This window comes from Ursus americanus, chromosome 28 (assembly GCF_024610735.1).
Source record: "Ursus americanus isolate L20-20 chromosome 28, mUrsAme1.1.p, whole genome shotgun sequence".
Classification (NCBI taxonomy): Eukaryota; Metazoa; Chordata; class Mammalia; order Carnivora; family Ursidae; genus Ursus; species Ursus americanus.
The window spans coordinates 24624012-24651849 of record NC_142154.1 but is presented as its reverse complement, the minus strand read 5'-3'; the positions used below and the strand labels follow the sequence as shown (position 1 = coordinate 24651849).

Here is a 27838-nt window from a genome sequence, read left to right as displayed (position 1 = left end):
TTTATTGGCTTCTCCGTGTTACTCTACTATCTATGTCAACATTCAATTGTATTGGTTTTTATTCAGCACCAATTATCAATAGGAGTCACATATATTGGGGTGCCTGGGTGGCTCAGTTGTTAAGCATCTGCCTTCGGCTCAGGGTGTGATCCCAGCGTTCTGGGATCGAGCCCCACATCAGGCTCCATCACTGGGAGCCTGCTTCTTCCTCTCCCACTCCCCCTACTTGTGTTTCCTCTCTTGCTGGCTGTCTCCCTCTCTGTCAAGTAAATAAATAAATAAAATCTTAAAAAAAAAAAAGGAGTCATATATATTTTTTCAGTTATATTCAATTGTATTTTATAGTGGAAACACAATGCATTGGATAGTTTTGGGAACTCACTGTACTTTCCTGTGCACAGAATTGAATGGGAAAGATTGCTAAGTATATGGCATAAAAAGATTGCTAAGTATACGCCATATATGTCATTAAAAAGTCCAGAGATATCTCAATAAGTATTTTTAAGTGAATGAATAATCCTTTATCGTTGATGTATTATGTAACTGAAAAAGGAACAATCAACCACCTCCAGAAAGATGTGGCTAGGATGTATGTGTGTGGTCAGATGGCTTTGTGTATATGTGATAGTGCATTATTATAGATCAAACAGAATTAGCAATCCATTCAGACAGAAATCATGAAACCTGTGTTTCTCGCCCTAACCTCTGCCCCATCCTTCCGGTGGCCACACATCTGTAACACAGTCTTCCTTACTTGTTGCATGCCCAGCTATTTGTATTAGGATATGTTTGTTACACAAATCCAGTCCCAAGTGTGAGTCTAGGTAAGACTTCTAGTAAATAGGATGTGTGTTGGCAAGAGGACTGCCTTCTTTTTCTCTCCCTGATGAATAAAATTTGGAATTCAGGACTCTGGGGATTTGGAATGGGGCATCATGGTTATGCTGATTTTAAACTCCCCACCAAAAACACCCCCCAAATTGCCCACGTGATATGAGCAGCTCTCAGTGGCTGTCAGTGTCACAGGACTAGAGCATAAAAGCAGCTTTTAACAAACTATCCCTCCTACCAGATGCCTGCCTGCAATGTCTCTATCCTGAAACGCTGGAAGATAAATAGATTTGATGGTGAGAGATGAATGAATTTATTGAATTCTGGCCCTTCAGCTCTTTAGGCCTTTACTGCCCTGCTTCCTGTCATGAAGGTTGAAATTGGGGTTCTTGTAAGCAGAGTCAGTGTAATCTAGCAGCTTAAAGTAACACCTGATTGTGAGAGAGGAATTTCCAACCCTGCTATGGACCGAATGCGTCACCCACTCCCAAGTTCATATGTTGAAGCTCTAATGCCCAATGTCGATGTGGGAAGCAAAAACAAAAGAAAAATTAAATTTCCGGGGCACCTGGTTGGCTCAGTTGGGTGAGCATTCAACTCTTGGTTTTGGCTCAGGTCATGATCTCATGGGTCCTGGGATGGAGCCCCACACTGGGCTCTGCACTCAGCAGGGAGTCAGCCTAAGATTCTTTCCCTCTGCCTTTCCTCCCCCTCTTCTCTCTCTCTAATAAATAAATAAATATTTTTAAAAAAATTTAAATTTCCTTACTCCCTATAGCCCACTGACAAGTCCTTGAAACAGGCAGAGTGACATTCCTCTAGGAACTCAGCTGCCTTGATTTAATACTTTGCTAAGGGCAAAGGCAATCTTAGCCCAACCCCCAGGATCCTGTGAATCTACTTTAACATATAAAAATTACTTTAGAAATTTTTTTTAAAGATTTTATTTATTTATTTGACAGAGAGAGAGAGACAGCCAGCAAGAGAGGGAACACAAGCAGGGGGAGTGGGAGAGGAAGAAGCAAGCTCCCTACAGTGGAGCCTGATGTGGGGATCGATCCCAGGACTCCAGAATCACGCCTTGAGCCGAAGGCAGACGCTTAACGACTGAGCCACCTAGGTGCCCCTAGAAATTTTCTTTATCTCTACTCCCCTCCAAGATATATGTTATCAATCACCCCCCAAGCATATGACCCACCAATATACATCTGAAGGGTCTCATGAGTAGGGTTTTATTACACAGTAATAAATGACCTTTTTCTAACAAAAGCTAGCCCCTCAAGGTCCTGGAAACCTTGTTCCAAAATTCCTTAGAGACTTATGCTACCCCTAACCCCCTCCCAACTTGAAAGTATATAATCAGCCACTCCTCATGACCCCAGTACAGCTCTTTCTGCCCACAGGTCCTGTCCCCATGCTTTAATACAATCACCTTTTTGCACTGAAGATGTGTCAAGAATTCTTTCTTGACCATCGGTTCTGTACCCCAGCACTTCAAACCATTTCAAATATAACTGTATTTGGAGATAAGGCCTTTATGGAGGTTACTAAGGCTAAAGTGAGGTCATAAGCATGGGGCTGTCCTTATATGAGTCTCTGCCATGTGAAGACACAGAGAGAAGGCTGCCATCTGCAAGACAGGAAAGGAGGTCCTACCAGGAGCCAAACTGGCTGGCACCTTAATCTTGGACCTCCCAGCCTCCAAAACTGTGAGATGATAAATTTCTGCTGTTTAAGTAACTCAGTCTATGGTATTTTGTTATTGCAGTCTGGAAGACTAAACCAAACTTAAAATACTAAGCCAAAACAATTTTGTGCATTCAGTTGGTCAGTGCAAATCTCAAGCCCTAACTAAATATTAGAGTATTTTCAGAGGCCATAAGGAGTGCATATGCTAACAGGGACAGAATGTGGATAGTAAGAGCATTAGCATTAGTCAGTGGGTTGGGAGCCAGGGAGCCAGGGGGAATGAAGGAGGAAATGCAAGAAAATAAAGCTGCTGGTGGTGGTGTTTTCCAGTCATCTCTAGAACTGACCTGTCTGAACACACACGTGCAAGCATGTGCAAGTGCACACACACAGAGCACAGGTTCACCTTAGAAATGGGGTCTAAGTTGGGGTGAAGGTAATAGGGTAAATGATGATATGGTTGGAGCCCTGTGTTGAGCTGGAGGGTATGAAAGGAGTTGGGTTTGATCAGTAGATCTCCAGAAAGTGAACACAAGCTACTGTATAGGGGAGTCTAGTACTTTACCAGAGGGGCACTGGGCCACCTGAGAATGGAAAGGCTTCTGAAAGCAACTGTTGCTAAGTGATCTGGGAGAATTTTACAGCTGCTATCTTGCTCAGTGTCATTTTATTTTTTTGTTTTTCCACTCAGGCCATTTGCCTGTCTGGTCTCAGTTGCTGTTGAAAGGTATAAATCCACTCAGTCTTCTAAACTAACAGTTCCCACACCTTTACTTAGATAGTACTAAGTTTCTTCAGAGAGAGTGTGGTGATCATGCCCGATTTATCTCCATGACCCCTAGGTGCCAGCTAACATCTTCATGAGCTCGGTGACATGAAGAGGAAGCACGCTGAGCCCAGCGTTTGCCAGGATGTTCCAGCAGACAGTCTATCAGGGAGCAGGATGCCCTGAGGCAGAACTGCTCTGACTCTTCAGAGCTGCCTTCAGTTACATCTAAAAGGTGATGAACTTACTGTGACAGCAGAGAACAATTTGGTAACAGAGATTAAAAGCAGAGCAGCTGTTTTGAGGCATACCAGGCTGAAGAGGAAACTGCTCCCCTCCCCCACCTTACATCATTACATTGTTTCCTTTTCCAAGCACCCTGTGCTGCTTCTGACCTCCACATACTGTGGCCTTTGAAGTTCATGCCATGAAAGAATAAGGAAAAATGGCAACAAATAGGGAATCAAACTTTTGAAGACATAAGATAAATGGGTTCCTGACCCAGCAATAGAATCCTAGGGTGTTGTGTTTCTTTGTGTTCTGGAAAGAGGTGAATTCTGAACATTTTCAAACTGGAAACTGCTCACTTGGGTAGTTCTTGATTACAGTTTTCACACTATAGCAGAGGAGAAAGTGATAAATTTCTTGGGAGTCAGACTAAGCATCAAACCATGAGGATTTCATCACAAAAATCAGAGGAATTTGTTATGCAAAGAAGTTAGCAGACTGAAAATAAGTGATTACAAAACTGGAGGCACCATTATCAACAAAGATGGAAAAAGCACAATGCACCTTTTTTGAATGTGACTGATGGATTATTATCTTGGACGCATACAAGGCATACATAGTGACACTGCACTGCAAGGGGCATGGGACAATGCATGGGACATGTTGCCAGCTGCTCTTAGAGAGAAGACTCACAACACTGCTTTTCCAGATTGTTAACTTGGAAGTGTTTCAAAATGGCAAATCGTGACACTTCATTGATGACACTATTTTCATTTACAAAATAAGTAGTATTTCTGATTCTGGCATTGATTTGAACTTCTGAAGAGGAATTTCACAATTTTTGACATTTAGACCTGTATGAGTTGTGGTTTTTAAGTAAGAGTAAGTATTAACTGAGTCAATAATACTCAGAATCACTGCTGGAGCATCTATGAGGTACCTCATATCATTTTCCATGGTCTGGTTAAGCTTGTCTTCTTGGCAGCCCTGCAAAGTTTTTAGAAAGAGATAGAAATGTGGGACGCCTGGGTGGCGCAGTCGGTTAAGCATCTGCCTTAGGCTCAGGTCATGATCCCAGAGTCCTGGAATCAAGTCCCATATTGGGTTCCTTGCTTAGCAGGGAGCCTGCTGCTCCCTTGCTTATGTTCTCTTACTCTTTCTCTCTCTGGCAAATAAATAAATAAATAAATAAATAAATAAATAAATAAATAAATCTAATAAAAAAAGAGATTGAAATGCACTGAAGCAGTTAAGGGGTGTCCCTCCACTTAATGAACCACAGAAATGAGACACACCCAGGTAGATGTGACACACACAAGCCAAACTGATGTATGAAACAAAGGCAAAAGAAAAATTATTATATTTCCTTACTACTTGCAATCCATTGACAGGTCCTTAAAACAGGCAGAGTGACATTCCCGTAGAATGACATTCCCTAGGGACTCAATTATTTGGATGTTGACACTTTGCTAAGGACAAAAAGCAATCTTAGCCTGCCACCCCCCCCCACGATCCTGTAAGTCTAACATATAAAAATTCCTTTAAAAACTTCCATTATCTCTACCCCCCCACTCCAAAGATTCATGTTGGAAATCATCCCCCAAGTGTATGACCCACCGATATACACCTCAAGGGTCTCACTGAGTAAGGGACAGGCAGGACTAGGTAGGGAGAGATAGGTAGGGGGCTATGGGATCAGGCTCGTAGAAATACTGATGCATAAATAAACCAGAGATAAGGGAACAAACCAGATCACCCTACCCTGGGTGTCAGAGATGGGGATCTTTTTATGACAGTCACTGTGACCAAAAAAGAATAAGCAGACCCCAAAGAAGATGTAAGCCATTAAAATTTTATGACCAGTCCTTACTCTAACCAAGACATCAAAAGAATGATAAGGTCACAATCTTCCTGGTCAGTTCTAAATAAGACTGTTAGTGGAGGCCCACATTGGCAACCCTGTCCGGAACCCTCTCACTCTTGAGAGCTTTTTCTGTATCCTCGCTTAACAAAACTCTATTGTTTTACCTACTCTCCTTTGTCTGCAAGATTCATTCTTTGACTCCGTGAGACAAGAAACTCACTTTCCTGGGCTCCTGGGTGGCTCAGTCGTTAAGCGTCTGCCTTCGGCTCAGGGCGTGATCCCGGCGTTATGGGATCGAGCCCTGAATCAGGCTCCTCCACTAAGAGCCTGCTTCTTCCTCTCCCACTCCCCCTGCTTGTGTTCCCTCTCTCGCTGGCTGTCTCTCTGTCAGATAAATAAATAAAATCTTTAAAAAAAAAAAAAAAAAAAGAAAAGAAACTCACTTTCCTGCTTCAAAACCACCAGCTCTTTCACACAATATCCCATTAATCCAAGAGTCATAACTTGAGGATTGTCATTGATGCTCTTTGTTGCTTTATTTAAAATCAGGCATTGAATTCAGCAGCTGGATCCCAGAATTTTCCCAGCTCTCCTGCCAGTGGAAAAGCACACAGTGGTACGTGAAATAACAGGACTGGACACTCCCAACTCTTTCAGCTCTCTGCCATGAAAGTTCTCAGACTTGTACTCTCTGGGCACCACTTCTGGGAAGCCTTTCTGACTTTCGACTTTCGAAGGCAGAGGCAATCACTAGTGTTAAAACAATTAAACAAACAGGCCATTAGACTGGTAGCTCTAATGCCTTGGTAGCCTACGTAAGCAAACCAAAACCTAAGCCAGAGTCAATTCCTGTAAGTACATTGGTATTCCAGAAAATGAAATTTATGAGGAGCCTGGGTGGGTCAGCTTCAGCTCAGTTCATGGTCCCAGTGTGCTGGTCCCAGTGTGCTGGGATCAAGTCCCACATCTGGCTCTTTGCTCAGTGGGGAGCCTGCTTCTCCCTCTGCCTGCCACTCCCCTTGCTTGTAAGCGCACACACTGTCTCTGTGTCTCTCTGACAAATAAATAAATAAAATCTTTAAAAAAAATGAAAATGAAATTTAAGAACAAGCAAACATAAACAGTCAACTAGGCTTTCCCAAATAAGGAAACTGCTTAAACTATAGCTAATCAAATCATTTCCTTGCTTTGCTTCCAAGTCTGCTCCTTAAAAGCTTTGCCCCTAATTCCTCTCAGTGGGGCGCTCCTAACCACTTCTGGGTTGGCACTGCCTGACTCAAATTGATGTCTGCGCAAAGTTGAAAATTTTAACATGCCTCAGTTTAACTTTTAACATTAGAAATAAACTACAAATGTTTAAAATGAAGAGGAAAATTGCCCCAGATCAGGCCAGGTCAGGAGGCCCCAGAAGATGGAAAGTTACTAACACTAAGCTAGAGATAACCAGAAGCCCTACTGGGAGCAAGAGATAAGCAGCTGTTTCTGCTTCTGTAAACAGGCTTCCCACCATAGGCTCCGGCCTAAAGCAGCTCCCACTCCCCCAGTTTAAACCCACTTACCAGGACTCAGCATAGCCCTTGGAACAACCTGCAGTCCCCTATAAAAGCCCTAGAACCCCGATGCCTGGGGCCCAGAATTTTGAGCACAAGCTCATCTGGGTCCGCCAGCATAAAATAAATCCGAGTTCTCCTACTTCTCCGAGTGTCGCTCGGTCACTCACAGGTCTAATTGCTATTTTTCCGCAAAGAAAGTAACAATAAAATTATTCTTAGTATAAAGATCACTTTTTCTTTTAGCCATAGTTTCTCATACTTTATAACTGCTGTACTCATCACGTTCTGTTATGATGATTTCCTAACACCCTTGTCTCCTTCAGCATAACTAGTATGACCTGGGATGACACCACGCTGTTCAGTAAACACTAGTTCATAAATAAGTGGTTAAAGAATAAATATTATTACCTTTCTTAAGCTCTCAGTTTTTTGGTGCTAATAAGTGCTAGAGCCCTGTTACACTCATTCTATAGCTGTGCTTCTTGGGATTAAACTGTTAAAATGTAAGTGTAAAAGGGGTGGGTGGTCAAGTTAGCTGGGGACACACTGACTGCTGGCTCTTTCTTCAAGAAATTCATTATTATATGCGTTGCTATTACATGTATATGTATTGCATTAGCATACCAAAGAGTGTGTTGATCTCTTAAAAGAAAAAAAAGGAACAGATTTTCACTTCCTGGTACACCTGGAACTAATGCAACATTGTGTGTCAATGTACTTTAATAGAACAATTTTTTAAAGGAACAGGTTTAATTTTACTTAGGAGACAAATTTAAGCTACAGAATGTCCATTTTGCTTGTTCATTATTATTTTTTCAGCATTTCTATTTACTCAGGCCAAAATAAGTTTCCCTAATACCAGCTTTGTGCTCCAAGCCTCTTTTTTCTTTTTTAAAGCTCGAAGTCTTTTTAATGCAAGGTTGCTAAGAGCTACTCTCTAAGCCTTTTTTTGGTTTGCCTCAGACCCGCTGCTCCAAGCCATTCTGCTGGGTGGCTCTGCAGGTGTGCTTAAGAGGAAGGGACAATAGCTCTTTTCTTTCATTGTAACCAGCTGTTAGAGGTGAACTAGAAATGTTTAAAGCAACAACTGAACTATTCTTAGCACAAAGGTCAGGATGCATTGTGAGAGAAAGAGAATAAAGGCATCTCCTCTTTAGGACAATCCTGAGGGATGCTGAACCACCAGGGGCCCATTTGTCTTGCTCTCTGGCATTTGCTTTGTTTTATCTTCTCCACTGGCAACATGTCTGTCATGTCTCCATGTAGGCTATGTCTAATTACATACTGATTTTAATTTAAAACATTATTGGGCAGTAGAATCAGAGTATGTGCATCATTTCTGGATTTCCAAAAACACCCAATGCAAAACAAACAGATCAATGGGGATAGTATATGGAAAACTCATGGATGATATCTTTGAAACAAACAAACAAACAAACAAACAAACAAACAAGTATCAGGGAATAGCCTGACCCTAAAATACTGGTGGTGGCCGCACTGGTAGGTGGGGTTAGCATGGGGTACTGGGATGATGGATGATGCAGGGGGTGCCTGAGGTCCCATAGGCTGCCCGCCAGCTTCCATCCTTCCAAAAGGAGGATTTGACCCCTGATAGAAACCAGATCAGTGGGTCAGCAAATGATGGTAAAACCAGAAGTCAGTGCAGGCCCCAAACTGTAGGTAAGTGCAGAAAGTACGCCTGGCAGAGGGGCTGATGGATTGCACAGCATCAGGGAGCTCTGTGATGGTCACAAAAGCAGGGTGTCCCTTGAGTAGGGGAGAAGCCCTGGGCCAGGAAAGATAAAGTTCCCCTGGGGTGAGAGGGGTGCAGAAGAAGCAGATCCCAGGGAGATAGACAAAGAGCAAAATCTACCATCCCCAAAGGCCTGGTGGAAGACTAGTAAATATGGGGCTAACCCTTGGTCCCAAATGCTTTCTTTAAACACTATGTACTTTCTAGCTCTGAACCATAGAAGGTTCTAGAAACTGTGACAACCTAGTAATAGCAAAGCCCACCCATAGGTGCCTGATGTTGTTTTAAAAGCCATTCCCCACTGAATGGGGGCAGAGCTCCGGAGAGGGATAATTGATTCCAGAGCTTGGGAAAGAAATGTAAAAAGAGATTCTGGGACATCCTGAGGCGAGTCATGTCAAAAGTCACAGAAACCAACTTACGGGGGCTTCCATTCACCAAAGATAGGAATATGTGAGAATCAAAAGGTAACCATTGTAACTGATTGAAATGCACTGAATATATAAGAATGTGTAAGTTTATAATGATACTTAACAAGGTGCCAGGGTGAGGAGGGAAAGAGAAGAGGGAAAGAAAAGGAAAGGGAAGAGAGAGAGGGGGCAGGGGGTGGGGGAGAGGGAGAGAGAGGAGAACAGTCACTGGGCAACACTGGAGAGAACTGGAGCACCATCTACTCTGCAAACTGGCAACTGAAGGGAAAGACCTCCACGTTTATCCTCAATTTCCTGTACAGTAGTCTTTCCAGGTAACCAAATAGCTCTAACTGATGAGAGAAATAGTTTTGCACCAAGAAACTCTAGGGATTAAAAGTGGAAGAGAGGGCACCTGATGTGATGCAGTATTTGCAATTCAGAGAAGGGGATAACAGAACAACTTAAACGGCCCGGTAAGAAAGAAAACAGACAAATTTCTTCAGCAAATCAGCCGGAGATAAGGAAATTGAAAGGCTCCATAAAAATCTGCTTTTTTTTTTTTTTTTCCTGCTTCAATTCTTGCTAGGACCTGCACCTCCACCCCCACTTGACATATGCCTTGTAATGCAAACAGCATCTGTCCTCCTTGTAAGGGACAGGGAGTTAATGATTTCTCTAGAACAGATAACTTCTAAGGAAGGGCAAGGTGAGAATGACTGGATGAAATGATCGTATGTGTATTCCAGACCACCAGAGCTAGACATCACAACGCCAAGACCCCCGGCTCCAGGGAATAACACCTGGGCCCTCGTCTTTGCTCTAACCAGTTCCTGGATACCTGAGAGGACATGGACACCAGGCTCCAAAGATGAGACTCCCTCCTTTCCTTTCTGAGACTCCCAGACACTTTGTCTGGATCTCTCCATATACTTTCAATAAATTCTGCTTTCACCTCCTGCTGGCTTGTGTTTGATTTCCATCCTGTGCTCAGCAAGGGACCCTGTTGGCTGGTCCTGTGGGACTCCCTCAGGGTCCTCTGACCTGGCTTGCTGGCCACTAAATGCTATGGAAAATAAGCAGATGGAGGTTCTGCTGGAGAACAAAGGACGTGCAACAGACATGTGGGTATTTCCAAGTGTGGATGGTGGAGTCTGATACTGCTTTAAACAAGGCAGCCACAGAAATACATTTGAATATGGACCGGGCATTATATATGGGATGTCAGAAAAGTACCAGGAATTTTGTTGGTAGTATAATAGCATTGTTGTTAGTTGTTAAAAGTCCATATTTTTTTTTTTAGCAATGAGCTCTCAAGTACATAAGGATAAAATGGTGAGAGACTTGGGTTTGAAATTAAATATTTCACTGTAAAAATACCAAAAACTGTGGGGAAATAGTCATAATTGTTGAATTGGGGTATGGGCATACAGAGTTTCATTATACCATTCTCTGGTTTTGCATGCATTTAAACATTTCAAAATGAAATTTTCTTACAAATATCATTGTGAGGGGAAAGACCCTCAAATATACATTTTTATAACTAACTACAAGTAAAAGACAAAGTCTTCAGTCTTTGGAGCAAGGAATGCGATGCAGAGTTTCCACACTAGGTGTCCACCCCTCCCCTGCCCCCTCCCATCCCCCTTTCTCATAAAACCATACCATCCATATCCAGATGGCTTGGAATTGCTAGCCAAAGGAGCAGACATAATAGGTATTTGTGTTTGGGTTATCTTCTGAGCACCACTAGAAGGCAGACAATTCCCTGCTGAACTGCTAATGGGACCCTAACTGCATACAACATTTCCCTACATCAATAAAGGGAATCACATCCAGAACATTTTGAAATGAAGTAGGTAGTTAAAATGCAACAAGAAGAAAGCCCTGACATATAAACTTTAGAGCTAGCAAATGATTATAGACTTTTAGAATGGTGCATTATATGCCTCTGTCACAAGAGATGAGTCTAACTGTTTGATGGGGAGCTGCTCTTCTAATACAGGAATTAGGCTTGCAAGCAGAAAGAGCATTTCTCTAGGTGCATTCACACATGGACGAGTGAAATTCAGGCCACCCAGATGATGACAGGGTACAGACTGTTTCTGGCAATCTGACAGCCGTCATCTGACAGAGTGGCTGGATGCCTTGTCCAGTATTCCCAGACTCACCAGTTAATTCTGAGACCACAGTTTGCACAAGAGGAATGAGACCATGATTTATGGGTACAGAGACCTGAACTATGAAGCTGTCTGCAGATTAGAAGCCCTTCTCTGGAGGTCTGAGTAGTATGGAAATACCTGGATCCCTGGAGGGGGAGTAAGGTGCCTGCCCAGTAATGACTGCGATTAAACAGAGCTATGGGGCTTGCAGTCATACTAACTTGACTAAAAAGGATTCAGTGGACATTTCTGGCTCAGGGAGTTTAGGAGCTGCAGGTGCACACCTGCTACATGCGTTAACTAAATGAGGTAGCACTGCAGAAGTCCCTGTCCAGGTCTACCTGTCCTGTTGGAACTTGGAGCCAGAGAGGGACAGAGAAGATCCCATGGAAGTAGTAACACAAATGTCAGGAGCTCAATACGCAAAAGTGCAGGATAGTGACTTGTCTAAGTCATACAAGTCATGGCTCTGAGCCAATGGGTTTCAAAGGAGGAAAGGGGGCTGAAAGTCAGTGTGAAACCCAGCGCTGACAATCCCCAGAGAAATTTCACAGCCAGAAAAGCCATCATCCTGAGAACTAAAGATCTTCCAGGATTTCACAGGGGCAATAACTCCATGCACTCAGAGAAGCTTCACCTCTCAGGACCAACACTACACAAGAAATGTGCCAGGTGGCAGGAGAGGAAAACATTCTCTCTTCCTCTGCCTCGTCCTCTCTCTTTTCTCTCTCCCTTTCTCTTGTTCTCCATGTAGTACACACACACACACACACACACACACACACACACACACACACTATTTGGGGAGAAAGGCAATGGCATGGCAGGTACTTTTGGGCGCTGCTACCAGGAATAATGACTCAACAGGAACATTTATATGCAATACTATTCCTTTATTCTAGAAACGCTATTCCTTTATTGTTACATTGGGCCAAGTGAAAGAAAAATAATTTTTATTTAATATTAAAAGATATCATTAATTAAAGTAAAGGGGTTTCATGATTTAAGATTGATGCAGAATCTCAAAGCTATACTTTGTTTCTTAATTTAGGAGCACGGGTTCTATAATTTTAGGAGAAACGTTTGATGATCTGGCTCTAACATTGAACCCACCCAGCCCACTGCTGAGCAGTGTAATCCATGCTTCTATGCCCTGAGACACTAGGCCTTTCTTCCTATGCTTCCCTAGTCACCCCGGCACCAGACCATGCCCAGCTCTTTCTTTTCTGTCACCCGCCCTGGTGAAGGCTGAGTCAGCTACAGAGTGAGAGCTAAAAGCCCAATCTAGAAGGGACAGACTTGAAAGTAGTAATTATATATTTTCAATTTGAAAACTGCTTGAGTTGAGAGATTCAAAATCTATTTGGGGAATGCATAAATAATATACTGATAATTGGCACATTTTTTACATCAGCCTTCCTATTTTAAACACTCATTTAAAATAACTGGCAAAAAAATGCTAACAAAATAGAAATGAAATCTTATTTCTTGCACACATCTTATTTGTCACATTCTTTACATGATTCCACTGCCATGATTTCAAAATAATCAAGAGCGATAATACTGCCATTGAAAAACGGAGGTATTAGGTAATTAATTTGAGTATTTGGTCCATTTACATTTGATGTGATTGTTGGTATGTTTCTGTCTTCCATCTTGTTATTTGTTCTCTATTTGTTCTATCTGTCCTTTGTTCCTTATATGTCTTTTATGTCTTCTTTTGGATCAACCAAGTATTTTTTCATATTTCACTGTATCTCCCTTATTTGCTTTTAAGCTATACCTCTTTGTGTTTTTTTTTTTAATTGGTGGCTCTGTGGTGTATAATATGCATCTTTTAATTTATCAGTGTCTACTATAAACTAGTATTATATTATTTACATATCATATTAGAAACTTACAAGAGTATATGCTTCCAATTACTCTCTCTTGTCCTTTGTGCTATTATTATCCCATATTATTTCCATATATATTATAAACTTAATTTTACATTGTTATTACTTGTTCTTTAAGTGGCCAATTGTCTCTTGAAGAAATTAAGAAATAAGAAGTGTCTTAAATTTGCCTACATATTTACATTTACCTGAGCTCTTCAATCCTTCAGTGGACAACTTCCATTTGGTATAATTTTTCTTCAACATGAAAAAATTCCTTTCATGTTTCTTGTAGTTCATCCACGCTGGTGATGAACTCACACTCATAAATCATATAATATCTTACTCTCACCTTCATTTTTGAAAGATATTTTCCTTATAGAATTTTTTTAATCCTTCTTCCTCTCTCTGTTCTCCCCCTCCCCTGCCCTCAGGAGGAAAGTTCATGTGAGGACAAAGTGAGAAGGTGCTGTCTACAAGCTAGGGACATGAGAAACCAACCCTAACAGCACCTTGATCTGAAACTTCTGGCCTCCAAAACTGTGAGAAAATAGTTTTCTGTTGTTGAAGCTACCCAGTCTGTGGGATTTTGTGACAGCAGCCCTAAGAGGCTAGTACAATAATGTTCATAGCTGCTTAATTTGTAATAGCCCAAAACTGGGGACAACTAAAATTTTTCTCAGGAAGTACACAGTTAAGGAAGCTTGGTACATCCATACTATGGAATATCACTCAGCAGTAAAAAGGAATAAACTAGTAATTCACTCTACAATGTGATGGTACTTAAGGACATTGTATTGAGTTAAAAAAAAAAAGCGCCAATCTCATAAGGTCACATACTGTGTGATTCCATTTATATAACATGCTCCCAAGGAAGAAAAGTGTAGAAATGGAAAACAGAGTAGCAGTTGTTGGGAGTTAGAAATTCAGGGTGTGACCATAGCAAGGCAGCAGGAGAGAGATCTTTGTGGTGATGGAATGGTTTTGTATCTTCATTGAGGATGTGGGTACAGAAATCTACACATATGATAAAATGGCATTAAACTATGTCCATCCACACACTATAGCAATGCCAATCTCCTGGTTTTGACACTGTAGTTATATAAGATGCAACCTTTTGGGGAAACTGGATGGGGAGTACACAGGACTTTTCTACACTACTGTTGCATTTTCCTATAATTATATAAAATAAACTTATTTTATTTTAAATATTTATTTGAATATATTTTATAGTTATTTCAAAATGAAAGTTAAAAAAATTCATGAAAAAGCCCACAAAAGTGTTGCTTCCGTAATGACTTTGAAGTTACCTATGGTAGCTTTAAAATTAATGAAAAATCTACAGTCAATCATATAACACATCGTATTTGTTTTATTATAAACTGATGTTTTAGATAACTTATATTAGAAGTACATGAAAGCCCATTTCCAACCATGGGGTTTCTACTTCTCCAGCCACACTTCGGTATCCCCCAGTCTGAGGAAGTTTAGACTCAGCCACCATTGGGTTGAAGCTGGTCTCTGCCACCTCTTAATCTTGTGCTTCCCAAATAATAATCTTTGTAAACAACACTTTTCTTATCTAAAAAATATGGGCAAAAATTTTGTTTGAAGGGTCATTGTCAGACTTGAAGATGATAAATACAAACACCTGTGATAGTTTCTGACGTCCAGTAGGGTTCACAGGTTCTAACTACATACACATAATGTAGGTCCACCATAGGTATGCATGTGTAATAAATTTTTTTAATCATATGCAAACTCACATAAAGTCACCTATTTAACCAAAAACTTTGTTTTCAGGGTAAAATATCTTTTTCTACTCTTCCATTTTTTTTAATAATAATATTTTTTATTATATTATGTTAGTCTACATCCCTAGTTTCTGATGTAAAGTTCGATGATTCACTAGTTGCGTATAACACCCAGTGCACCATGCAATACGTGCCCTCCTTACTACCCATCACCAGCCTATCCCATTCCCCCACTCTCTTCCCCTCTGAAGCTCTCAGTTTGTTTCCCAGAGTCCATAGTCTCTCATGCTTCATTCCCTCTTCTGATTACCCCCCCTTTCTTTATCCCTTTCTTCTCCTACCGATCTTCCTATTTCTTATGTTCCATAGATGAGAGAAATCATATGATAATTGTCTTTCTCTGCTTGACTTATTTCACTTAGCATTATCTCCTCCAGTGCCATCCATGTTGCAGCAAAAGTTGAGAAATCGTTCTTTTTGATAGCTGAGTAATATTCCATTGTATATATGGACCACATCTTTTTTTTTTTTAATTTTATTTATTTATGTGACAGAGAGATAGCCAGCGAGAGAGGGAACACAGCAGGGGAGTGGGAGAGGAAGAAGCAGGCTTCCAGCAGAGGAGCCCGATGTGGGACTCGATCCCGGAATGCCGGGATCACGCCCTGAGCCGAAGGCAGATGCTTAACAACTGCGCTACCCAGGCGCCCCTGGACCACATCTTCTTAATCCAGTCATCTGTTGAAGGGCATCTCGGCTCCTTCCACGATTTAGCTATTGTGGACAATGCTGCTATGAACATTGGGGTGCATATGGCCCTTCTCTTCACTATGTCTGTATCTTTGGGGTAAATCCAAAAATGAAAATTACTAATCGGAGAGGGGAAAAAACAACTCAAGAATTACAGAGAAGAGTAACAAAAGATTATGAATTCACTTTTTTTAAGAGATGTGAAAATCCTCTTTAATGTATAAAACATTTAAAATAATATTCAAATTTATATATTAAGAATTAAAAGCAGGAGGGGAGAGGAGGTAAAAAAATAAGTAGAGAAAGAAGAGCTAAAGCTCAGAGATGAGAGTTTCCAAGGAAAATTAAGAACAAGAGTGGAAATACCTCTGGAAGAAAAGAGAGGGAATGGGAGAGATGAGGTGTAAGCATATAGTAAAGCAACAGGAATAAAGAGGAATTATTAGACCTTGAGAAAATTGTAAAATCTTGAGCAAATGTCATTGTCACATGTATCTCACTCGGAACAATAGTCGTAGAAGCTTTCAACTTGCTTTATTGCTCTCTGAAATTCCCAGTAAGATCTCTCACCATTTTTCATGGTTCTTTACCTATTTTCTGGTAGATAACAGAGGATCAACCGAGTAGGAGAGTGATCATAAGGGAAAGAATGTACTCTAGTCTCCAATAGTAAACAAAGGAGTAGAACTCCAGGGAGGAGTAAACCCACACACATGGAGTGAAATAAAGTAAAAATCCAGAATACTGCTACTCTTGATTAAATTCCAGCCTTGGAAATAGCTGAAAGAATTACCTGCCTCTAGCTAGTCATTAGATTTCCACTTTTCTGAGTTTAACACTACTGTCTATACCTTTTATATCAAAAGGAGTAATTTTAAAATTGGAAAGGGTAGAACGGTAAGAAGAATGATGATGACAACAATGATGATGACTGACAAATATCATTTATTGAGTGTTTGCTGCACACCAACTCCACCAGGGACATTATGCATTGTGTCTTATTTAATTACTATTTATTATAATGTATTAAAAAGTAACATTTATTGAGAGCCAACCAAGTTTGAGCATGCTGCTATATTTACATGCATTATTTCATTGCTCCTTACATTTTCATATGAGAAAAGTGAAGTAGAGAGGAATCAAGTGCCTTGCTCGCATTCATTTAAATATAAAGTGATAGTGCTGTGTTCCAATTCATCTTTCTTAGACCATGGTCAGGATTCCATTTATTCAATAATTCTTTTTTTTAACTATTTACAAGGCATTATGTTAAAAGGATGGTAACTGGCCTCTTATGACTAACTGTAAGTAACTTTCTTTTGGTCATAAAGCCAACAGGTGGCTTAGCTGAACCTCAAACCCAGGTCTGTCTGACTGCAAAACCTTGTTCTTTATCCTTATGACCAACCATTTCTTCAATGAAATAACTGGGGCTCACAGGAGTTAAGTTATAGTACTTGAAATAACACACAGCTCAATCTCTTAAACTAGGCAACCACATGCATTTATACAGCAAGTGCTTATCACATTCTGAGCACTATTGTCAGGACTCTCAGCCACATTTTACAATCCTACTAGTATTTTGTAATAGATATTTCCATTCTGTTAGTAAGAAAAATACATTTCAAGGAGGTGTCTGGCCTGAGAGTCTGAACCCAGCTCCCTGCTTCCTCCTTTTTAGATGTTCCCAGCCTTCCGGATGGAAGCAATAAACAAGGTCGACCAGTAGAATGAATCAAGTCATAAACTTCAGTTCTGACACCAAAGGAATGTGAAGTGAATGACAGAATGAAGATGTCGCATCTGGATTTAACACCCTGAGCAAGAGGCAAAAAAGTAAGACTTGATTCCACAGGAAATGGAGGATCTCTGAAAACTTTTTTTTTTTTAAATTTTATTTATTTATTTGAGAGAGAGCAAGAGAGGGAGAGAAAGCACAGAAGGAAAGGAAGGAGAAGCAGACTCCATGCTGAGCAGAGAGCCTGATGCAGGGCTTGATCCCAAGACCCTGGGATCATGACCTAAGCCGAAGGAAGACACTTAACCAACTGAGCCACCTAGGTGCCCCTCTTTGAAAGCTTTTGAAAAGGGAAATACCAGGATAAAATCTGTGCTTCAGCTAACTGGATCTGCTGCAACATATGGGAAGAGAAGCAAGTGATAGGGTCTGGAGACATCGGGAATGCCCAGGCAAGAGAATATGAGAACCTCAAATAGATCTTGGGATTTAAAAGGAGAACACAGCTGCCAGACAGGTAGGGTTACCACGTCTCAGAACTTGGTTGGATATAAAAATAGAAGTTAAAGATAGCAATAAATGTTAATGCTAAGTGAAGCCCAGAAAAGCATTGGGAGGCAGGAGAATTTTAGAACAGGAGATGGTTCTCTCTAGTGAGCTTTAGAAATAAATAGAGATCCAGGGGGCGCTAATAGCAGGCAAATGTACAGCTAAAATGTGGAAGGTGACATTCAGTTGTTACAACTAGGTTTAAACTCTCAGGTTCAAGAGAATTACCTCCATACAGATGTTAACTACAAACCCCTGGAAGTGCAGAGAAGGTAGTGGTTCTGGAATAGTAGAAACTGGCGCATGCTGTTATGATTTTTCCTAACAGGGAAATGGTAGGTTTGGGATAGACTGGTAAATCTAACAATCTCTCCTCAAAGGTGAGAATAAATAATTATTGGGTGGTTGTTAAGCCTTTAGAAAAGGATACTCTAATTACCAGGAGTAAGACAGAATCAGTGAAAAGGAAAAAAAGTTATGGCAAACCATGACACATCTTTTCAAGAGAGAGCTACCAGAATTGCAGGTCAGAGGAATGCCAAAGAGAGCACATATGCCTTGATTTTCAGCAGGACTTTGTGGACACTGAATGCTGTGGTCAGCACAGAAATGTGGCAGCTATAGACTGAGCAGTATAGAGGTTTAAAGAGGATTGGAGTCATGCTCAGAGAATAGAAGTTAATATCAGCTGAGAATATTCCCAGCATCATAAACATTTGTTCACATTTGAAAATACGGTGAAGATGTAGGAACATCATAACATCATGAACTACTGGCTTGAGCATTCTGTGGAATGAGGGGAATATCTTAGATGACGCTAATGCCCAAAATATTCTCCCCAGGTTATTCTGATCAATTTAAACTAAGAAGAACTTTTAAAGGGATAAAAAGTAAAAATTAAGCACATAAGAACTGAATAAGAAGAGATCATGTAGCAGGAAATCATTTGAGAAAAGACCTCAGAGTTTGGGCTGCAAACAAACTTTAAGCCACCAAAAATAAATAAATTAATTAATTAATTAAAATTAAAATAAAAAATTGCTAGTACAGCCTTATGGTGCATAAATAGAAGTCTTTCATCCTTATTAAGGGCCCAGCATTAGGCACTGAATTGACTATATCTAGAGTCATTTCTTGGTTGGAAAACTTGGTTTGACAGATGTTAATGAGTAACTAGGAATATGCTTATGTGGGAGATATTTGAGGAAGATATGTGATTCAAAACCCTTTTGGCAGAAATATCCCAGTCTTGGACATGCTGGCAAATGTCAAGGCCCACATAACATGCATTTATTTCACAAATATATTTTTTACACTTTACAATGACCTGAACACTGGGTTTGGGGGTAAAGATGCACTGATAAACAAGAGAGACAGTCATGATTCCATTAGTATGCGGCTAGTCGTAGTGGGGACATAGGATTTTTCATCGGGGTGACCTCTCGGAAGAAAGTTTTCCCTAAGAATCTGAACTGCTGAGACAAGACTTAGCTTGTAACCAAGGAGAAAGGTGAGGTGGATGTGGGAGCAGAGAGGCTGGGTGTTTGGTTAACCAATATCCCACTCAGACAAATTGAAGCACAATAATTTTGCTGTTAAGTCCTTTTCACGGAGGGTGGGTGGACTTTTACTTTTTTTTTGTTTTTAAGCCACTGCTGGGAGGATAAATGAATATATGTAAAACACCTAGAAGCATCCCAAGCACATAGAAAGTACTACATAAAGGTTGGCTATTACTGTTACTGTCATTGTTGGCCTTTTTCTTGATAGTCTTTGAAAGGGTTGTGTTATGGACTAAATGTCAGTGTTTCCCCAAAATTCGTATGTTGAAGTCCTAACCTCCCAGTGTGATGGTATTTGGAGGAGGGGCCTCTGGGAGGGAATTAGGGTTAGATGAAGTCATGAGGATGGAGCCCCCATGATGGGAGTAGTGTTCTTATAAAAAGAGGAAGAGACACCAGAATTTCTTTCTCAGTACCATGTAATGACATAGCAAGAAGACAGCCATCTACCAGCCAGGACGGGGGCTCTCATCTGGCAACTGCATCAGCCAGAACCTTGATCATAGATTCTCAGCCTCCAGAACCTTGGGAAAATAAGTGTCTGTTATCTAAACCATCCACCCTCCTGTGTTCTGCCCTGACAGCCCAAGCGAAGACAGACAGGGAGGGAGAGCTGCTATCAAAGCACACTGAACTATCTCAATGGGAAGGGAGCACATGCTATTCTTCGTCATCAGCTACAGCTCCTCTTGTGCAGGAACCCTCAAAGGGAAGGGATGTGGCACACAATTTTGTTCACATTCCCATCACCACATCCTCCATTCTCAATGACTTTCCATAGCTATTATCACCGAGAAGCCCTGGATAGGCTATCCCCAGCCCACTTCTCCAGGCCGATCCATCAACATGCTCCTCTTCATTCTCCTCCTTAGACTCACTGGCCTCTGATCAGCAACTTCAATAGGCCATGCTCCCTCCAGCCTTCATGCCCTGTCATATTATTCCCCCTGCATGACGTACTTTTTCACTCCCTTTTACATCTAGCAGTTGTCCAGCAAAGTCTCCTCTGACTTTCCTAATCAGATAAATTCTCCCATTACACATTTCATGATACCTGTATACAGCACTTACCAACATCTGTTAAGTGTATTTTCTATGAGTGTGAGATTAATGGCTTTTCCTCCACTCTTCTCTCCTTGTTCCATAGGGACAAGGGCCCCCATGTCTATTTTGCTCACCATTGTATCCCCACCCCTCAGCGCAGGACTTGGCACATATCTATTATGGCCTGACTTATCTATTCTAATAAACATGTAAATAAAGAACAATTATGACTTGAACCCTCCATATACATAGAGTCATGCCATCATGGTTCTCCCCTCAGGCCGAGGCTTAATTCCTCTGCATAAACCTTGACCACAGGAATCTTGCAGAAAAACAGAAGGAGAGCTTTTTAACCAAACAAGCACATGTTCTGCCTTTCACAGGGAGACCTGCTTAATTATTGTATGTTTTCAGACGTAAGTGGGATGACAGCCCTTTGGGGAGTTGTGATTTAATTTTATCCATCAACTAGACTGGGCTAAGATGAGTCCAGAGAGCCGGTAACATATTATTTCTTGGAGTGTCTGTTAGGATGTCTCTGGAAGACATTAACATTTGAATTGGTGAAATGAGTAAAGATTACCTTCACACCGTAGGTAGGCATCATCAAATCCATGCAAGGGCCCAAACAGAACAAAAGGCAGAGGAAGGAGGAAAAGCAGCATGAGGCACCATGATGGTGGGAGCACAGTCGCCTTGAGGATGTGCTCCCTGTAGTCATTCCTTCAACTATTTATCCAAAACCAACAGGACTAAAGCACAGAGCCTGGGCCTTGTATTATGGAAGAGCTGGGGACACAAAAATGAAGAGAGGCCCCTGTTCTTCATGAGCTCATAGGCCAGAGAAGAGGGAATTATATTTTAGAGAAGTATACATTCAGAGGAGCCGAGCAAAATTAGTCAAGGTCACACTGGCTGGAGAGTTAAACCTAGGGAGAATGAGGCTCCCTTTCACTTGAATCTTTGGTATTAAGAGTCTGTCTTCAGCCTAAAGTCCCCTGAGGTGACAGAGAAGAGGGGTTTGGCTGCAAGACTCATTCTATAATTTCTGTTAAGAAATATGCTAAGAAAGGAGGGGTATTATCTTCGCTGAACAAGCAAAACCGGCATACAGTTTGAGACATTCATCCTGCAGGATGATCGATTTCTCCTTTGCTGTCATTTTATTTAAATAAAATTATACGTAATACTATTTGCGATAATATATTATCTTCATTTCTCCGGCAACAGCAGGAGCTATCTGCTTTACCAACCCAATGCCGGTGCCTCACTGGGTGTGGACCATGCTGATGGGCATGGTGGCTGCAGTACGTGAAAGCTGAAGGCTGTCACATCCACACAGTTTTCTACCTGTGGGCCAAGCCCAGAGAAGAGGCACAGGCCTCCCTGCAACATCTGTTCTACCCCAGAGAGTGCTCCAAAGAGTACTAATGCTGGGAAGGAGGACACAGAAATGCCTTTACTTTCCTAAAAACAAAAAAAAATTTAAAAATGGCTCTAAAACCCAAAGAAGAAGGTGTTCTACATGTTAGGGCACTTCTTAAAAGTTCCAAGAGCACATACAATAATAAAATGAAATCAATGGTGATATTCTGTTTACAATCAGCTAAGGTGCTATAAGAAAAACTAAGGTGTTAAGAAAATTGGAAAATATAGTTCTTTTTTTCATTTTTTTCCTCCTTGGTACGTCTGATGATTGGTTGAGAAAATGCTCTATTTCATATACAGATATGTGAATGCATTTTCCATCAGACATCCTTCTAAAAGGTGTGTCTGTCTTGTTACTACTCTGTAATGTGAAACTCATTCTGGAAGCTTCCCACTGCCCAAAGACATAATCCAAACCACTGGGAAAGGCTCCGAAGACTCTCTATGCCTGGCTCTCTGCCTTCTTCTCCATCCCACTCTCCTGCCACCTTATACTTCCCTGCTTTGTAACTTTGCATGTCTTCCTCTTGCACCCCCCCATCCAGAATTAGGCCGTGCCCACCCCTCCCTAGAATACTACCACTCATACAAAACTGAGCTTCTCTTTCCTCTGGGTCCAGCGACCACCTCCTCCTTTGTGATGGATGTGACAAGAGCCCCAATCCCAGTCATGGTGCTGACTCACTGCTGGGAGCACTGCCGGTTCCTCTGATCCTCTCCTTACACTTTGGTGATTTGTGAGCTCCCTGAGGACAAGCAGTCACCTTGGTGTTTCCCATGCCTGGTTTATACATGGTGCACCTGAATTATTGTCTGAGGAAGGAAATGAGAGATGGAGGGAGGGAGAGAGGACTGGAATACACATTTTAAAAAGAAAGCAGGCAGAAAGTGCACATTTAGAGGAAATACCCAGGCGGAGAGAGGACAGGGTTAGGATATTTAAACGGGAGAAGAAAATTCTTCTGAGAACATAGAGCTGTCTACAAATATTTGAAGGGTTTTAAGGTAGATAAAGGCTTACAAGAACTAGAACTTATATATGAAAATAGGGGGAAATTTTAACTCAAAAATTTCAATGGATCCCTCTGGTAATGGATGTCACCATGGTCAGTGGGGACCAGTTTTCCACAGGGAGTTGGTTCAGTGAGTTGGAACACTGTATTACATCATCATGTGGGTGAGTCCCAACACTGAGTCTGGTTGTAGATAAATGCATCATCACCCATACATACTCTAAAAAGAAGCCCCACTCCACGTGCCCCACATCAGACCAAAGAAAGAAAGACAGAAAGAAAGAAAGAAAGAAAGAAAGAAAGAAAGAAAGAAAGAAAGAGAATGATCTAAGATAAGAAACCATCCTGGACCTCTTGGAGAATATTTATAAGAACAATATGAAGAAAATTCTGATCCCAAACTGATTACTGACCTGCTTATGGAGCTGAATTTCTAAACGCTTTAAAAGCAACATGGATCTAATGTGAGAGATATCACTTTCCATTCAGAGGAGATCCACATGTGTTAATATCACTTGTTAATTTTGTTGGAAGCTAAGGAATGCATGCCCACTATGATGAAGACTCCCTTTCACAATAGCAGAAAATGTAATACTTAATATTTAATGTTTAATCAAAATTATTTCACCAATGAGATATTACTGCCAAAAAAGTTCATTGTAAATCTAATCATGATGTAATAATCAGGTATTCCACAATGTGGGACATTCTGAAATTCTGTGGAATCGTCACAAAAGTAAATGCCATGACAAACACAACAAATCAAAAAAGAGTGTGCCAATCTTGTTCAGAAGTGACTGAAGAGACATAATCAGTAAAGTGTGAACCTTGATTCTTGGATCAATATAACACAGCTACGGAAGACATTTCAAATGCAACTGGAAGATTTTTGACTGTAGAATTAGATACCAAATGATAACTTTATTTTAGTGGTATTGTGAGTGGAGAGTAGAGTGCTTTCATCCATAGGCAGGCATCTGAAATATTCAGAGGTGACATGCTGTGATGTCTGCAACTTATTTTCAACATATTGGCAAAAAAGAATGTGTGTGTGTGTGTGTGTGTGTGTGTGTGTGTGTGTGTGTGTGTGTTTAGAGAGAGAAAGTAAACGTGGAAAAGTTAGCAGTTAATCTAGGTCATTCTACAATGAATCAAACTAGCTCACTATGACTTACACAATGAAAACCTGTGAACACCTGAGGAACTGGAGATTACAGGAGTGGAGGGATGCCATGTGGAAGGAACTTTCATTACCCACAGCTTTGTCTCTCCCTGCATACTGTTATAGGAACCTGCTTATTTGCTCAGAGGTCCAGCACATTGTCTGGAGCCCAAGAATGATTTGAGGGAACTTAAGCAATATTTCTTCTCAACTCCAGTTTAAGGTTAAGAGATTCTGAAGAGAGAGCAAGGTATATATAATGGAATCCAGCTCTTTAAGGATATTGAAAGGGAATTTGCAAGCCATTTTTTGTGCAATCTAACTGTTCAAATTAGCATACAATATTGCATTATAAATAAAAATTTTTAGCCTTAAAAAAAAAAACAGTTAATCTAGGTCAAGGGTAAATAGGCATCCATTGTACTATTCCTTCAGCTTTTCTTTACATTTGAAAAATTTCAAAAGAAAAGTGGAAAATTATTTTTGGAATATTAATGTCAAACATTCTAATTTCTTCTATGTTCAGTGGTAATAAAATTTACTTGGGAACATGGATATGGTTCCCTCTGATACTTCCTTTTTCCAAACCCTCCACTAACTGAATTGGATCAGAGTACACTACTTAGAAGATGCTTTTGAGTGACAGTGAGTCTGGGCTTATCAACGTTGGAGTTGGCCCTCTACACAGAGCACTCCAACAGCCCCTGCAGGGGAGATGCCAAGAGGCTCTGGATACCCCTCCTACCACAGAATGTTCACTCATGGAGGGACTAAGAGATGGAAACCTATACAGTGCATTGTAGAGAGCAATGCTTACACTGAGAGAGATAGTAATGGGAGTTTACAAAAGCTTTGGGAAAACTTGAGATGTTTGGAAAATTGGTTGAACTAGAGAATAAGAGAGAAGTGAGAGAGAAAAAGGGCATGTGGCTACCAGGCTGAGGCATTCATATGTAATCTAGGAGCCAATGGGGAGTCTCTGCATGTGTAGAATAGAGTAGAAATATAGTAAGATAAGTGTTTCAGCAGAATTTGTCTGAGAGTGGTTTTGGTAGGCTGATGGGTCATGACTGTTAAGAGGGATTTACGGTGAGAAGCTGTGTGGGGACAGTGAAGCTGTGGAGAATAAGAGGCAAGAGTTAGAGAATGATGTCCATAGACCCAGGCTCCACTAGACCTGGATTGACTAATAAAATAGTATGCAAATCTCTTAACCTCCAGGTGATTCCTTCTTTTTCATTTTAGAAAAAACTGGCTGCAATCTCTTAGATTAAGAAAATCAAATAGGTAAGATAATTTAAATGTTGTAAAATCCAATGATAATGTTGTCTTACATTTATATGTTCAAAATAGTTTTCTGCTGGTTCTCAATCCCAGGTGCTAACTAGACCCTTATTCTTATTCTCTCCTGCCAACCCTATTCCTGCTCATAATTTATATCTAAGAACCTCAAAGAGATGTTTCACATGTCTAAAGAACAATCCCAGGGGCACCTGGGTGGCTCAGTTGGTTCAGCGTCCAACTCTTGGTTTCAGCTCAAGTCATCATCTCAGGGTCATGATCTTAGAGTCATGAGATCGAGCCCCAAGTTGGGCTCTGCACTCATCGGGGAGTCTGCTTGAGATTCTCTCCCTCTCCCTCTCTGTCCATCCCTCCACTCATGTTCACTCTCTCTCTAAAATAAATAAATAAATAAATAAATAAATAAATAAATAAATAAATATTTAAAAATAAATAAATAATGGGACACCTGGGTGGCTCAGTAGTTAATCATCTGCCTTCAGCTCAGATCATGATCCTGGGGCCCTGGGATCAAGCCTTGCATGGGGCTCCCCTCTCAGCAGGGAGTCTGCTTCTCCCTCTCCCTCTGACCCTCCCCGCTCATGCTCTCTCTCTCAAATGAATAAATCAAAAAATCTTTAAAAAAGAAAGAAAGAAAGAAAGAAAGAAAGAAAGAAAGAAAGAAAGAAAGAAAGAAGGAGAAAGAAAGAAAAGAAAGCAAGGGGGGGGAGAGAGGGAGGGAGGGAAGGAGGAAGAGAGAGAGAGGAAAAGAGTGAGAGGGAGGAAGGAAAGAAGGGAGAAAGAACAAGCCCTGTCTGCTCCCTGAACAGTCAAAATGTAATGCTCATTTTCTCTCCTCTGATCCTAGTGCAGAAAGTACTAGATACATTTGGTATGCTTTGTCCTTTGTATATGATTTCTTTTGTTGCTGGGTACTGCCATCTAATCTGGCACCTGCCATGTCCAAAAGGTGCCATTACAATTTCCACTTAGCTCACTTGACCTGTAGCTTTCAGAGGACCAAAGCTGCACAGTGGTTAGTAACCAAATGAGGAAGTTTTAACTTCACCCTTTTGTGTAGACCCTGGCTTACGAAATCATAAATTAGGGCTGCAAGGGCCCCAATATCCTACAATGGTTTCAGCGAAATGGCTTTAACCTCCCCCTCCCACATCTCTTCAGGTACCAGGGAAGAAAAGGAGTGTCAGATACCATACTCAGAATGATCCCTTACATCTGTTAACCAAAGCTTTGTTGATGAATCCAATTTGCCTTTCCTCGTGCTCCTTTCCTTGGATTGCCTTCTCTCCTAGGAAATTACTTAATATATCAAGAAATCCAATTTTTTCAGTCTCCCTAATTTTCCTTAGGCATGGGCAGATACTTCGAAACAAATGTGACAACCGTACTGCAGTTAACAGTTAAGAGGTCTTAGAAAGACATGCTATCCATTTTATTGCACAACTTTTTCCTTTGGTTTTATAAACTGTATATATAAAGTTTATTCCTATCCATTTGTTTATAACCTCCTTAAAAACAGATCTTTTATTTCTTTGTTTCCTTTGAATAGCCCAATCACCATTTGGTAAATACACAATAATGGCAGCTGTATTTTGTCTTACATTCTATACCTCATAAAAGTAGTGACATATTAAATACTGAAACATGCTCTCAGTCTTTAGGATTCTATGCATTCTTTAAGATAGTTTTCCAACATGTGGTCATGGAGCAACTGGATATCATTATGGGGGGAAAATTAACCTTGACTCCTACCTCATGTCATAGATAAAAATTAAGTTGAGGTAGATTATAGACCTAAATGTGAATGTTAAAATATTCAAATTTTAAGAAGAAAACAAATTTTAAAAATATGTTCGTGATTTTGAGATAGGCAAATATCTCTTAAATAGAACACTAAAACATTAAGCATAAAAGAATAAATTGATAAATTGAATTTCTTTGAAATGAAGAAATTTCTTCATCAAATACATCATTAAAAGATGTGCAGATATTAAAAATGTTGGGGTTTCCTAACTTCAGGGACCTCAGCTGTGACACAAACTGTTTCACGTTTATCCCATGGAACTTGGGCGGGGGCGGGAGGGGCAAGGGGAACAGAGGCAAACATGGAACTTACAATGCCTGCTGTGACCTGAATAATAAAGTCCTTTGTCTCTGAACCAGGCATCTCCACTCTTCTGCCAGAATCTGTGAAACTGTAGTAGGCCAACTTGTTAACTCACAAGTGAGGTAATAGCTCAGACTGTCACAGTACTTGACAAGGAGAACCCTGAAGTATCTCAAGAGTTAGAGGTTCTGGGTATCTCAGGACAGGAACTTGCAATGGGTCCAAAATAGAAGGGGGAGTTAAAACTCCATAAACGAAACACAGAGTTTGTGGTTGTCTTTCTCCATTCCAATAGACAC

The 27838-nt window shown here is 40.8% G+C and overlaps 1 protein-coding gene and 1 non-coding gene across 2 annotated transcripts in view; one reads left to right on the top strand and one right to left on the bottom strand.

Annotated features, from left to right (window-relative positions):
* Window positions 1-27838, bottom strand: part of GABRG3 (gamma-aminobutyric acid type A receptor subunit gamma3) — a 631894-nt gene that overhangs the window by 421427 nt on the left and 182629 nt on the right. The window lies entirely within an intron of this gene.
* On the top strand, window positions 24107-24173 carry LOC123790857 (small nucleolar RNA SNORD29). Its single transcript, XR_006779230.1, has one exon. It is a non-coding gene; the product is annotated as a small nucleolar RNA SNORD29 (small nucleolar RNA).